Genomic DNA, 12,511 nt, shown 5'->3' with positions numbered 1-12,511 from the left:
GCATTTTTCTCCCAAACGAAGGACACTAGAAAGAAAATTTTAAAGCCTCCTGTTAGGCCATCATCTACACGGCATAGCCCTGAATTTTCCAATGCGCAGCTCTTTGCAAAAGAGAGATATTGGCAAGGAAAAGCTGTCTTGTACCTTTGCATTTTTCTCCCAAACGAAGGACACTAGAAAGAAAATTTTAAAGCCTCCTGTTAGGCCATCATCTACACGGCATAGCCCTGAATTTTCCAATGCGCAGCTCTTTGCAAAAGAGAGATATTGGCAAGGAAAAGCTGTCTTGTACCATTGGATTTTTCTTCCAAACGAAGGACACTAGAATGAAAATTTTAAAGCCTCCTGTTAGTGCTATATCTACACGGTATAGCCCTGAATTTTCCAATGCGTAGCTCTTTGCAAAAGAGAGATATTGGCAAGGAAAAGCTGTCTTGTACCTTTGCATTTTTCTCGCAAACGAAGGACACTAGAAAGAAAATTTTAAAGCCTCCTGTTAGGCCATCATCTACACGGCATAGCCCTGAATTTTCCAATGCGCAGCTCTTTGCAAAAGAGAGATATTGGCAAGGAAAAGCTGTCTTGTACCTTTGCATTTTTCTCGCAAACGAAGGACACTAGAAAGAAAATTTTAAAGCCTCCTGTTAGGCCATCATCTACACGGCATAGCCCTGAATTTTCCAATGCGCAGCTCTTTGCAAAAGAGAGATATTGGCAAGGAAAAGCTGTCTTGTACCTTTGCATTTTTCTCCCAAACGAAGGACACTAGAAAGAAAATTTTAAAGCCTCCTGTTAGGCCATCATCTACACGGCATAGCCCTGAATTTTCCAATGCGCAGCTCTTTGCAAAAGAGAGATATTGGCAAGGAAAAGCTGTCTTGTACCTTTGCATTTTTCTCTCAAACGAAGGACACTAGAAAGAAAATTTTAAAGCCTCCTTTTAGGCCATCATCTACACGGCATAGCCCTGAATTTTCCAATGCGCAGCTCTTTGCAAAAGAGAGATATTGGCAAGGAAAAGCTGTCTTGTACCTTTGCATTTTTCTCCCAAACGAAGGACACTAGAAAGAAAATTTTAAAGCCTCCTGTTAGGCCATCATCTACACGGCATAGCCCTGAATTTTCCAATGCGCAGCTCTTTGCAAAAGAGAGATATTGGCAAGGAAAAGCTGTCTTGTACCTTTGCATTTTTCTCCCAAACGAAGGACACTAGAAAGAAAATTTTAAAGCCTCCTGTTAGGCCATCATCTACACGGCATAGCCCTGAATTTTCCAATGCGCAGCTCTTTGCAAAAGAGAGATATTGGCAAGGAAAAGCTGTCTTGTACCTTTGCATTTTTCTCCCAAACGAAGGACACTAGAAAGAAAATTTTAAAGCCTCCTGTTAGGCCATCATCTACACGGCATAGCCCTGAATTTTGCAATGCGCAGCTCTTTGCAAAAGAGAGATATTGGCAAGGAAAAGCTGTCTTGTACCTTTGCATTTTTCTCCCAAACGAAGGACACTAGAAAGAAAATTTTAAAGCCTCCTGTTAGGCCATCATCTACACGGCATAGCCCTGAATTTTCCAATGCGCAGCTCTTTGCAAAAGAGAGATATTGGCAAGGAAAAGCTGTCTTGTACCTTTGCATTTTTCTCCCAAACGAAGGACACTAGAAAGAAAATTTTAAAGCCTCCTGTTAGGCCATCATCTACACGGTATAGCCCTGAATTTTCCAATGCGCAGCTCTTTGCAAAAGAGAGATATTGGCAAGGAAAAGCTGTCTTGCACCTTTGCATTTTTCTCCCAAACGAAGGACACTAGAAAGAAAATTTTAAAGCCTCCTGTTAAGCCATCATCTACACGGCATAGCCCTGAATTTTCCAATGCGCAGCTCTTTGCAAAAGAGAGATATTGGCAAGGAAAAGCTGTCTTGTACCTTTGCATTTTTCTCCCAAACGAAGGACACTAGAAAGAAAATTTTAAAGCCTCCTGTTAGGCCATCATCTACACGGCATAGCCCTGAATTTTCCAATGCGCAGCTCTTTGCAAAAGAGAGATATTGGCAAGGAAAAGCTGTCTTGTACCTTTTCATTTTTCTCCCAAACGAAGGACACTAGAAAGAAAATTTTAAAGCCTCCTGTTAGGCCATCATCTACACGGCATAGCCCTGAATTTTCCAATGCGCAGCTCTTTGCAAAAGAGAGATATTGGCAAGGAAAAGCTGTCTTGTACCTTTGCATTTTTCTCCCAAACGAAGGACACTAGAAAGAAAATTTTAAAGCCTCCTGTTAGGCCATCATCTACACGGCATAGCCCTGAATTTTCCAATGCGCAGCTCTTTGCAAAAGAGAGATATTGGCAAGGAAAAGCTGTCTTGTACCATTGGATTTTTCTTCCAAACGAAGGACACTAGAATGAAAATTTTAAAGCCTCCTGTTAGTGCTATATCTACACGGTATAGCCCTGAATTTTCCAATGCGTAGCTCTTTGCAAAAGAGAGATATTTGCAAGGAAAAGCTGTCTTGTACCTTTGCATTTTTCTCGCAAACGAAGGACACTAGAAAGAAAATTTTAAAGCCTCCTGTTAGGCCATCATCTACACGGCATAGCCCTGAATTTTCCAATGCGCAGCTCTTTGCAAAAGAGAGATATTGGCAAGGAAAAGCAGTCTTGTACCTTTGCATTTTTCTCCCAAACGAAGGACACTAGAAAGAAAATTTTAAAGCCTCCTGTTAGGCCATCATCTACACGGCATAGCCCTGAATTTTCCAATGCGCAGCTCTTTGCAAAAGAGAGATATTGGCAAGGAAAAGCTGTCTTGTACCTTTGCATTTTTCTCCCAAACGAAGGACACTAGAAAGAAAATTTTAAAGCCTCCTGTTAGGCCATCATCTACACGGCATAGCCCTGAATTTTCCAATGCGCAGCTCTTTGCAAAAGAGAGATATTGGCAAGGAAAAGCTGTCTTGTACCTTTGCATTTTTCTCCCAAACGAAGGACACTAGAAAGAAAATTTTAAAGCCTCCTGTTAGGCCATCATCTACACGGCATAGCCCTGAATTTTCCAATGCGCAGCTCTTTGCAAAAGAGAGATATTGGCAAGGAAAAGCTGTCTTGTACCATTGGATTTTTCTTCCAAACGAAGGACACTAGAGTGAAAATTTTAAAGCCTCCTGTTAGTGCTATATCTACACGGTATAGCCCTGAATTTTCCAATGCGTAGCTCTTTGCAAAAGAGAGATATTGGCAAGGAAAAGCTGTCTTGTACCTTTGCATTTTTCTCGCAAACGAAGGACACTAGAAAGAAAATTTTAAAGCCTCCTGTTAGGCCATCATCTACACGGCATAGCCCAGAATTTTCCAATGCGCAGCTCTTTGCAAAAGAGAGATATTGGCAAGGAAAAGCTGTCTTGTACCTTTGCATTTTTCTCGCAAACGAAGGACACTAGAAAGAAAATTTTAAAGCCTCCTGTTAGGCCATCATCTACACGGCATAGCCCTGAATTTTCCAATGCGCAGCTCTTTGCAAAAGAGAGATATTGGCAAGGAAAAGCTGTCTTGTACCTTTGCATTTTTCTCCCAAACGAAGGACACTAGAAAGAAAATTTTAAAGCCTCCTGTTAGGCCATCATCTACACGGCATAGCCCTGATTTTTCCAATGCGCAGCTCTTTGCAAAAGAGAGATATTGGCAAGGAAAAGCTGTCTTGTACCTTTGCATTTTTCTCCCAAGCGAAGGACACTAGAAAGAAAATTTTAAAGCCTCCTGTTAGGCCATCATCTACACGGCATAGCCCTGAATTTTGCAATGCGCAGCTCTTTGCAAAAGAGAGATATTGGCAAGGAAAAGCTGTCTTGTACCTTTGCATTTTTCTCCCAAACGAAGGACACTAGAAAGAAAATTTTAAAGCCTCCTGTTAGGCCATCATCTACACGGCATAGCCCTGAATTTTCCAATGCGCAGCTCTTTGCAAAAGAGAGATATTGGCAAGGAAAAGCTGTCTTGTACCTTTGCATTTTTCTCCCAAACGAAGGACACTAGAAAGAAAATTTTAAAGCCTCCTGTTAGGCCATCATCTACACGGTATAGCCCTGAATTTTCCAATGCGCAGCTCTTTGCAAAAGAGAGATATTGGCAAGGAAAAGCTGTCTTGTACCTTTGCATTTTTCTCCCAAACGAAGGACACTAGAAAGAAAATTTTAAAGCCTCCTGTTAAGCCATCATCTACACGGCATAGCCCTGAATTTTCCAATGCGCAGCTCTTTGCAAAAGAGAGATATTGGCAAGGAAAAGCTGTCTTGTACCTTTGCATTTTTCTCCCAAACGAAGGACACTAGAAAGAAAATTTTAAAGCCTCCTGTTAGGCCATCATCTACACGGCATAGCCCTGAATTTTCCAATGCGCAGCTCTTTGCAAAAGAGAGATATTGGCAAGGAAAAGCTGTCTTGTACCTTTGCATTTTTCTCCCAAACGAAGGACACTAGAAAGAAAATTTTAAAGCCTCCTGTTAGGCCATCATCTACACGGCATAGCCCTGAATTTTCCAATGCGCAGCTCTTTGCAAAAGAGAGATATTGGCAAGGAAAAGCTGTCTTGTACCTTTGCATTTTTCTCCCAAACGAAGGACACTAGAAAGAAAATTTTAAAGCCTCCTGTTAGGCCATCATCTACACGGCATAGCCCTGAATTTTCCAATGCGCAGCTCTTTGCAAAAGAGAGATATTGGCAAGGAAAAGCTGTCTTGTACCATTGGATTTTTCTTCCAAACGAAGGACACTAGAATGAAAATTTTAAAGCCTCCTGTTAGTGCTATATCTACACGGTATAGCCCTGAATTTTCCAATGCGTAGCTCTTTGCAAAAGAGAGATATTTGCAAGGAAAAGCTGTCTTGTACCTTTGCATTTTTCTCGCAAACGAAGGACACTAGAAAGAAAATTTTAAAGCCTCCTGTTAGGCCATCATCTACACGGCATAGCCCTGAATTTTCCAATGCGCAGCTCTTTGCAAAAGAGAGATATTGGCAAGGAAAAGCAGTCTTGTACCTTTGCATTTTTCTCCCAAACGAAGGACACTAGAAAGAAAATTTTAAAGCCTCCTGTTAGGCCATCATCTACACGGCATAGCCCTGAATTTTCCAATGCGCAGCTCTTTGCAAAAGAGAGATATTGGCAAGGAAAAGCTGTCTTGTACCTTTGCAGTTTTCTCCCAAACGAAGGACACTAGAAAGAAAATTTTAAAGCCTCCTGTTAGGCCATCATCTACACGGCATAGCCCTGAATTTTCCAATGCGCAGCTCTTTGCAAAAGAGAGATATTGGCAAGGAAAAGCTGTCTTGTACCTTTGCATTTTTCTCCCAAACGAAGGACACTAGAAAGAAAATTTTAAAGCCTCCTGTTAGGCCATCATCTACACGGCATAGCCCTGAATTTTCCAATGCGCAGCTCTTTGCAAAAGAGAGATATTGGCAAGGAAAAGCTGTCTTGTACCATTGGATTTTTCTTCCAAACGAAGGACACTAGAATGAAAATTTTAAAGCCTCCTGTTAGTGCTATATCTACACGGTATAGCCCTGAATTTTCCAATGCGTAGCTCTTTGCAAAAGAGAGATATTGGCAAGGAAAAGCTGTCTTGTACCTTTGCATTTTTCTCGCAAACGAAGGACACTAGAAAGAAAATTTTAAAGCCTCCTGTTAGGCCATCATCTACACGGCATAGCCCAGAATTTTCCAATGCGCAGCTCTTTGCAAAAGAGAGATATTGGCAAGGAAAAGCTGTCTTGTACCTTTGCATTTTTCTCGCAAACGAAGGACACTAGAAAGAAAATTTTAAAGCCTCCTGTTAGGCCATCATCTACACGGCATAGCCCTGAATTTTCCAATGCGCAGCTCTTTGCAAAAGAGAGATATTGGCAAGGAAAAGCTGTCTTGTACCTTTGCATTTTTCTCCCAAACGAAGGACACTAGAAAGAAAATTTTAAAGCCTCCTGTTAGGCCATCATCTACACGGCATAGCCCTGAATTTTCCAATGCGCAGCTCTTTGCAAAAGAGAGATATTGGCAAGGAAAAGCTGTCTTGTACCTTTGCATTTTTCTCCCAAGCGAAGGACACTAGAAAGAAAATTTTAAAGCCTCCTGTTAGGCCATCATCTACACGGCATAGCCCTGAATTTTGCAATGCGCAGCTCTTTGCAAAAGAGAGATATTGGCAAGGAAAAGCTGACTTGTACCTTTGCATTTTTCTCCCAAACGAAGGACACTAGAAAGAAAATTTTAAAGCCTCCTGTTAGGCCATCATCTACACGGCATAGCCCTGAATTTTCCAATGCGCAGCTCTTTGCAAAAGAGAGATATTGGCAAGGAAAAGCTGTCTTGTACCATTGGATTTTTCTCCCAAACGAAGGACACTAGAATGAAAATTTTAAAGCCTCCTGTTAGTGCTATATCTACACGGTATAGCCCTGAATTTTCCAATGCGTAGCTCTTTGCAAAAGAGAGATATTGGCAAGGAAAAGCTGTCTTGTACCTTTGCATTTTTCTCGCAAACGAAGGACACTAGAAAGAAAATTTTAAAGCCTCCTGTTAGGCCATCATCTACACGGCATAGCCCTGAAATTTCCAATGCGCAGCTCTTTGCAAAAGAGAGATATTAACAAGGAAAACCTGTCTTGTACCTTTGCATTTTTCTCCCAAACGAAGGACACTAGAAAGAAAATTTTAAAGCCTCCTGTTAGGCCATCATCTACACGGCATAGCCCTGAATTTTCCAATGCGCAGCTCTTTGCAAAAGAGAGATATTGGCAAGGAAAAGCTGTCTTGTACCTTTGCATTTTTCTCCCAAACGAAGGACACTAGAAAGAAAATTTTAAAGCCTCCTGTTAGACCATCATCTACACGGCATAGCCCTGAATTTTCCAATGCGCAGCTCTTTGCAAAAGAGAGATATTGGCAAGGAAAAGCTGTCTTGTACCTTTGCATTTTTCTCCCAAACGAAGGACACTAGAAAGAAAATTTTAAAGCCTCCTGTTAGGCCATCATCTACACGGCATAGCCCTGAATTTTCCAATGCGCAGCTCTTTGCAAAAGAGAGATATTGGCAAGGAAAAGCTGTCTTGTACCATTGGATTTTTCTCCCAAACGAAGGACACTAGAATGAAAATTTTAAAGCCTCCTGTTAGTGCTATATCTACACGGTATAGCCCTGAATTTTCCAAAGCGTAGCTCTTTGCAAAAGAGAGATATTGGCAAGGAAAAGCTGTCTTGTACCTTTGCATTTTTCTCGCAAACGAAGGACACTAGAAAGAAAATTTTAAAGCCTCCTGTTAGGCCATCATCTACACGGCATAGCCCTGAATTTTCCAATGCGCAGCTCTTTGCAAAAGAGAGATATTGGCAAGGAAAAGCTGTCTTGTACCTTTGCATTTTTCTCCCAAACGAAGGACACTAGAAAGAAAATTTTAAAGCCTCCTGTTAGGCCATCATCTACACGGCATAGCCCTGAATTTTCCAATGCGCAGCTCTTTGCAAAAGAGAGATATTGGCAAGGAAAAGCTGTCTTGTACCTTTGCATTTTTCTCCCAAACGAAGGACACTAGAAAGAAAATTTTAAAGCCTCCTGTTAGGCCATCATCTACACGGCATAGCCCTGAATTTTCCAATGCGCAGCTCTTTGCAAAAGAGAGATATTGGCAAGGAAAAGCTGTCTTGTACCATTGGATTTTTCTCCCAAACGAAGGACACTAGAATGAAAATTTTAAAGCCTCCTGTTAGTGCTATATCTACACGGTATAGCCATGAATTTTCCAATGCGTAGCTCTTTGCAAAAGAGAGATATTGGCAAGGAAAAGCTGTCTTGTACCTTTGCATTTTTCTCGCAAACGAAGGACACTAGAAAGAAAATTTTAAAGCCTCCTGTTAGGCCATCATCTACACGGCATAGCCCTGAATTTTCCAATGCGCAGCTCTTTGCAAAAGAGAGATATTGGCAAGGAAAAGCTGTCTTGTACCTTTGCATTTTTCTCCCAAACGAAGGACACTAGAAAGAAAATTTTAAAGCCTCCTGTTAGGCCATCATCTACACGGCATAGCCCTGAATTTTCCAATGCGCAGCTCTTTGCAAAAGAGAGATATTGGCAAGGAAAAGCTGTCTTGTACCTTTGCATTTTTCTCCCAAACGAAGGACACTAGAAAGAAAATGTTAAAGCCTCCTGTTAGGCCATCATCTACACGGCATAGCCCTGAATTTTCCAATGCGCAGCTCTTTGCAAAAGAGAGATATTGGCAAGGAAAAGCTGTCTTGTACCTTTGCATTTTTCTCCCAAACGAAGGACACTAGAAAGAAAATTTTAAAGCCTCCTGTTAGGCCATCATCTACACGGCATAGCCCTGAATTTTCCAATGCGCAGCTCTTTGCAAAAGAGAGATATTGGCAAGGAAAACCTGTCTTGTACCTTTGCATTTTTCTCCCAAACGAAGGACACTAGAAAGAAAATTTTAAAGCCTCCTGTTAGGCCATCATCTACACGGCATAGCCCTGAATTTTCCAATGCGCAGCTCTTTGCAAAAGAGAGATATTGGCAAGGAAAAGCTGTCTTGTACCTTTGCATTTTTCTCGCAAACGAAGGACACTAGAAAGAAAATTTTAAAGCCTCCTGTTAGGCCATCATCTACACGGCATAGCCCTGAATTTTCCAATGCGCAGCTCTTTGCAAAAGAGAGATATTGGCAAGGAAAAGCTGTCTTGTACCTTTGCATTTTTCTCCCAAACGAAGGACACTAGAAAGAAAATTTTAAAGCCTCCTGTTAGGCCATCATCTACACGGCATAGCCCTGAATTTTCCAATGCGCAGCTCTTTGCAAAAGAGAGATATTGGCAAGGAAAAGCTGTCTTGTACCTTTGCATTTTTCTCCCAAACGAAGGACACTAGAAAGACAATTTTAAAGCCTCATGTTAGGCCATCATCTACACGGCATAGCCCTGAATTTTCCAATGCGCAGCTCTTTGCAAAAGAGAGATATTGGCAAGGAAAAGCTGTCTTGTACCTTTGCATTTTTCTCCCAAACGAAGGACACTAGAAAGAAAATTTTAAAGCCTCCTGTTAGGCCATCATCTACACGGCATAGCCTTGAATTTTCCAATGCGCAGCTCTTTGCAAAAGAGAGATATTGGCAAGGAAAAGCTGTCTTGTACCATTGGATTTTTCTCCCAAACGAAGGACACTAGAAAGAAAATGTTAAAGCCTCCTGTTAGGCCATCATCTACACGGCATAGCCCTGAATTTTCCAATGCGCAGCTCTTTGCAAAAGAGAGATATTGGCAAGGAAAAGCTGTCTTGTACCTTTGCATTTTTCTCCCAAACGAAGGACACTAGAAAGAAAATGTTAAAGCCTCCTGTTAGGCCATCATCTACACGGCATAGCCCTGAATTTTCCAATGCGCAGCTCTTTGCAAAAGAGAGATATTGGCAAGGAAAAGCTGTCTTGTACCTTTGCATTTTTCTCCCAAACGAAGGACACTAGAAAGAAAATTTTAAAGCCTCCTGTTAGGCCATCATCTACACGGCATAGCCCTGAATTTTCCAATGCGCAGCTCTTTGCAAAAGAGAGATATTGGCAAGGAAAAGCTGTCTTGTACCTTTGCATTTTTCTCGCAAACGAAGGACACTAGAAAGAAAATTTTAAAGCCTCCTGTTAGGCCATCATCTACACGGCATAGCCCTGAATTTTCCAATGCGCAGCTCTTTGCAAAAGAGAGATATTGGCAAGGAAAAGCTGTCTTGTACCTTTGCATTTTTCTCCCAAACGAAGGACACTAGAAAGAAAATTTTAAAGCCTCCTGTTAGGCCATCATCTACACGGCATAGCCCTGAATTTTCCAATGCGCAGCTCTTTGCAAAAGAGAGATATTGGCAAGGAAAAGCTGTCTTGTACCTTTGCATTTTTCTCCCAAACGAAGGACACTAGAAAGACAATTTTAAAGCCTCCTGTTAGGCCATCATCTACACGGCATAGCCCTGAATTTTCCAATGCGCAGCTCTTTGCAAAAGAGAGATATTGGCAAGGAAAAGCTGTCTTGTACCTTTGCATTTTTCTCCCAAACGAAGGACACTAGAAAGAAAATTTTAAAGCCTCCTGTTAGGCCATCATCTACACGGCATAGCCCTGAATTTTCCAATGCGCAGCTCTTTGCAAAAGAGAGATATTGGCAAGGAAAAGCTGTCTTGTACCATTGGATTTTTCTCCCAAACGAAGGACACTAGAATGAAAATTTTAAAGCCTCCTGTTAGTGCTATATATACTAGAGATGAGCGCCTGAAATTTTTCGTGTTTTGTGTTTTGGTTTTGGGTTCGGTTCCGCGGCCGTGTTTTGGGTTCGACCGCGTTTTGGCAAAACCTCACCGAATTTTTTTTGTCGGATTCGGGTGTGTTTTGGATTCGGGTGTTTTTTTCAAAAAACCCTAAAAAACAGCTTAAATCATAGAATTTGGGGGTCATTTTGATCCCATATTATTATTAACCTCAAAAACCATAATTTCCACTCATTTTCAGTCTATTCTGAATACCTCACACCTCACAATATTATTTTTAGTCCTAAAATTTGCACCGAGGTCGCTGGATGACTAAGCTAAGCGACCCTAGTGGCCGACACAAACACCTGGCCCTTCTAGGAGTGGCACTGCAGTGTCACGCAGGATGGCCCTTCCAAAAAACACTCCCCAAACAGCACATGACGCAAAGAAAAAAAGAGGTGCAATGAGGTAGCTGTGTGACTAAGCTCAGCGACCCAAGTGCCCGACACAAACACCTGGCCCATCTAGGAGTGGCACTGCAGTGTCACGCAGGATGTCCCTTCCAAAAAACCCTCCCCAAACAGCACATGACGCAAAGAAAAAAAGAGGCGCAATGAGGTAGCTGTGTGAGTAAGATTAGCGACCCTAGTGGCCGACACAAACACCGGGCCCATCTAGGAGTGGCACTGCAGTGTCACGCAGGATGTCCCTTCCAAAAAACCCTCCCCAAACAGCACATGACGCAAAGAAAAATAAAAGAAAAAAGAGGTGCAAGATGGAATTGTCCTTGGGCCCTCCCACCCACCCTTATGTTGTATAAACAGGACATGCACACTTTAACCAACCCATCATTTCAGTGACAGGGTCTGCCACACGACTGTGACTGATATGACGGGTTGGTTTGGACCCCCACCAAAAAAGAAGCAATTAATCTCTCCTTGCACAAACTGGCTCTACAGAGGCAAGATGTCCACCTCATCATCATCCTCCGATATATCACCGTGTACATCCCCCTCCTCACAGATTATCAATTCGTCCCCACTGGAATCCACCATCTCAGCTCCCTGTGTACTTTGTGGAGGCAATTGCTGCTGGTCAATGTCTCCGCGGAGGAATTGATTATAATTCATTTTAATGAACATCATCTTCTCCACATTTTCTGGATGTAACCTCGTACGCCGATTGCTGACAAGGTGAGCGGCGGCACTAAACACTCTTTCGGAGTACACACTTGTGGGAGGGCAACTTAGGTAGAATAAAGCCAGTTTGTGCAAGGGCCTCCAAATTGCCTCTTTTTCCTGCCAGTATAAGTACGGACTGTGTGACGTGCCTACTTGGATGCGGTCACTCATATAATCCTCCACCATTCTTTCAATGTTGAGAGAATCATATGCAGTGACAGTAGACGACATGTCCGTAATCGTTGTCAGGTCCTTCAGTCCGGACCAGATGTCAGCATCAGCAGTCGCTCCAGACTGCCCTGCATCACCGCCAGCGGGTGGGCTCGGAATTCTGAGCCTTTTCCTCGCACCCCCAGTTGCGGGAGAATGTGAAGGAGGAGATGTTGACAGGTCGCGTTCCGCTTGACTTGACAATTTTGTCACCAGCAGGTCTTTGCACCCCAGCAGACTTGTGTCTGCCGGAAAGAGAGATCCAAGGTAGGTTTTAAATCTAGGATCGAGCACGGTGGCCAAAATGTAGTGCTCTGATTTCAACAGATTGACCACCCGTGAATCCTTGTTAAGCGAATTAAGGGCTGCATCCACAAGTCCCACATGCCTAGCGGAATCGCTCCCTTTTAGCTCCTTCTTCAATGCCTCCAGCTTCTTCTGCAAAAGCCTGATGAGGGGAATGACCTGACTCAGGCTGGAAGTGTCTGAACTGACTTCACGTGTGGCAAGTTCAAAGGGCATCAGAACCTTGCACAACGTTGAAATCATTCTCCACTGCACTTGAGACAGGTGCATTCCACCTCCTATATCGTGCTCAATTGTATAGGCTTGAATGGCCTTTTGCTGCTCCTCCAACCTCTGAAGCATATAGAGGGTTGAATTCCACCTCGTTACCACTTCTTGCTTCAGATGATGGCAGGGCAGGTTCAGTAGTTTTTGGTGGTGCTCCAGTCTTCTGTACGTGGTGCCTGTACGCCGAAAGTGTCCCGCAATTCTTCTGGCCACCGACAGCATCTCTTGCACGCCCCTGTCGTTTTTTTAAAAATTCTGCACCACCAAATTCAAGGT

This window comes from Pseudophryne corroboree, chromosome 3 (genome assembly GCF_028390025.1).
Source record: "Pseudophryne corroboree isolate aPseCor3 chromosome 3, aPseCor3.hap2, whole genome shotgun sequence".
In the NCBI taxonomy this organism is placed as follows: domain Eukaryota; kingdom Metazoa; phylum Chordata; class Amphibia; order Anura; family Myobatrachidae; genus Pseudophryne; species Pseudophryne corroboree.
Note: the sequence above shows the minus strand (reverse complement) of the source record.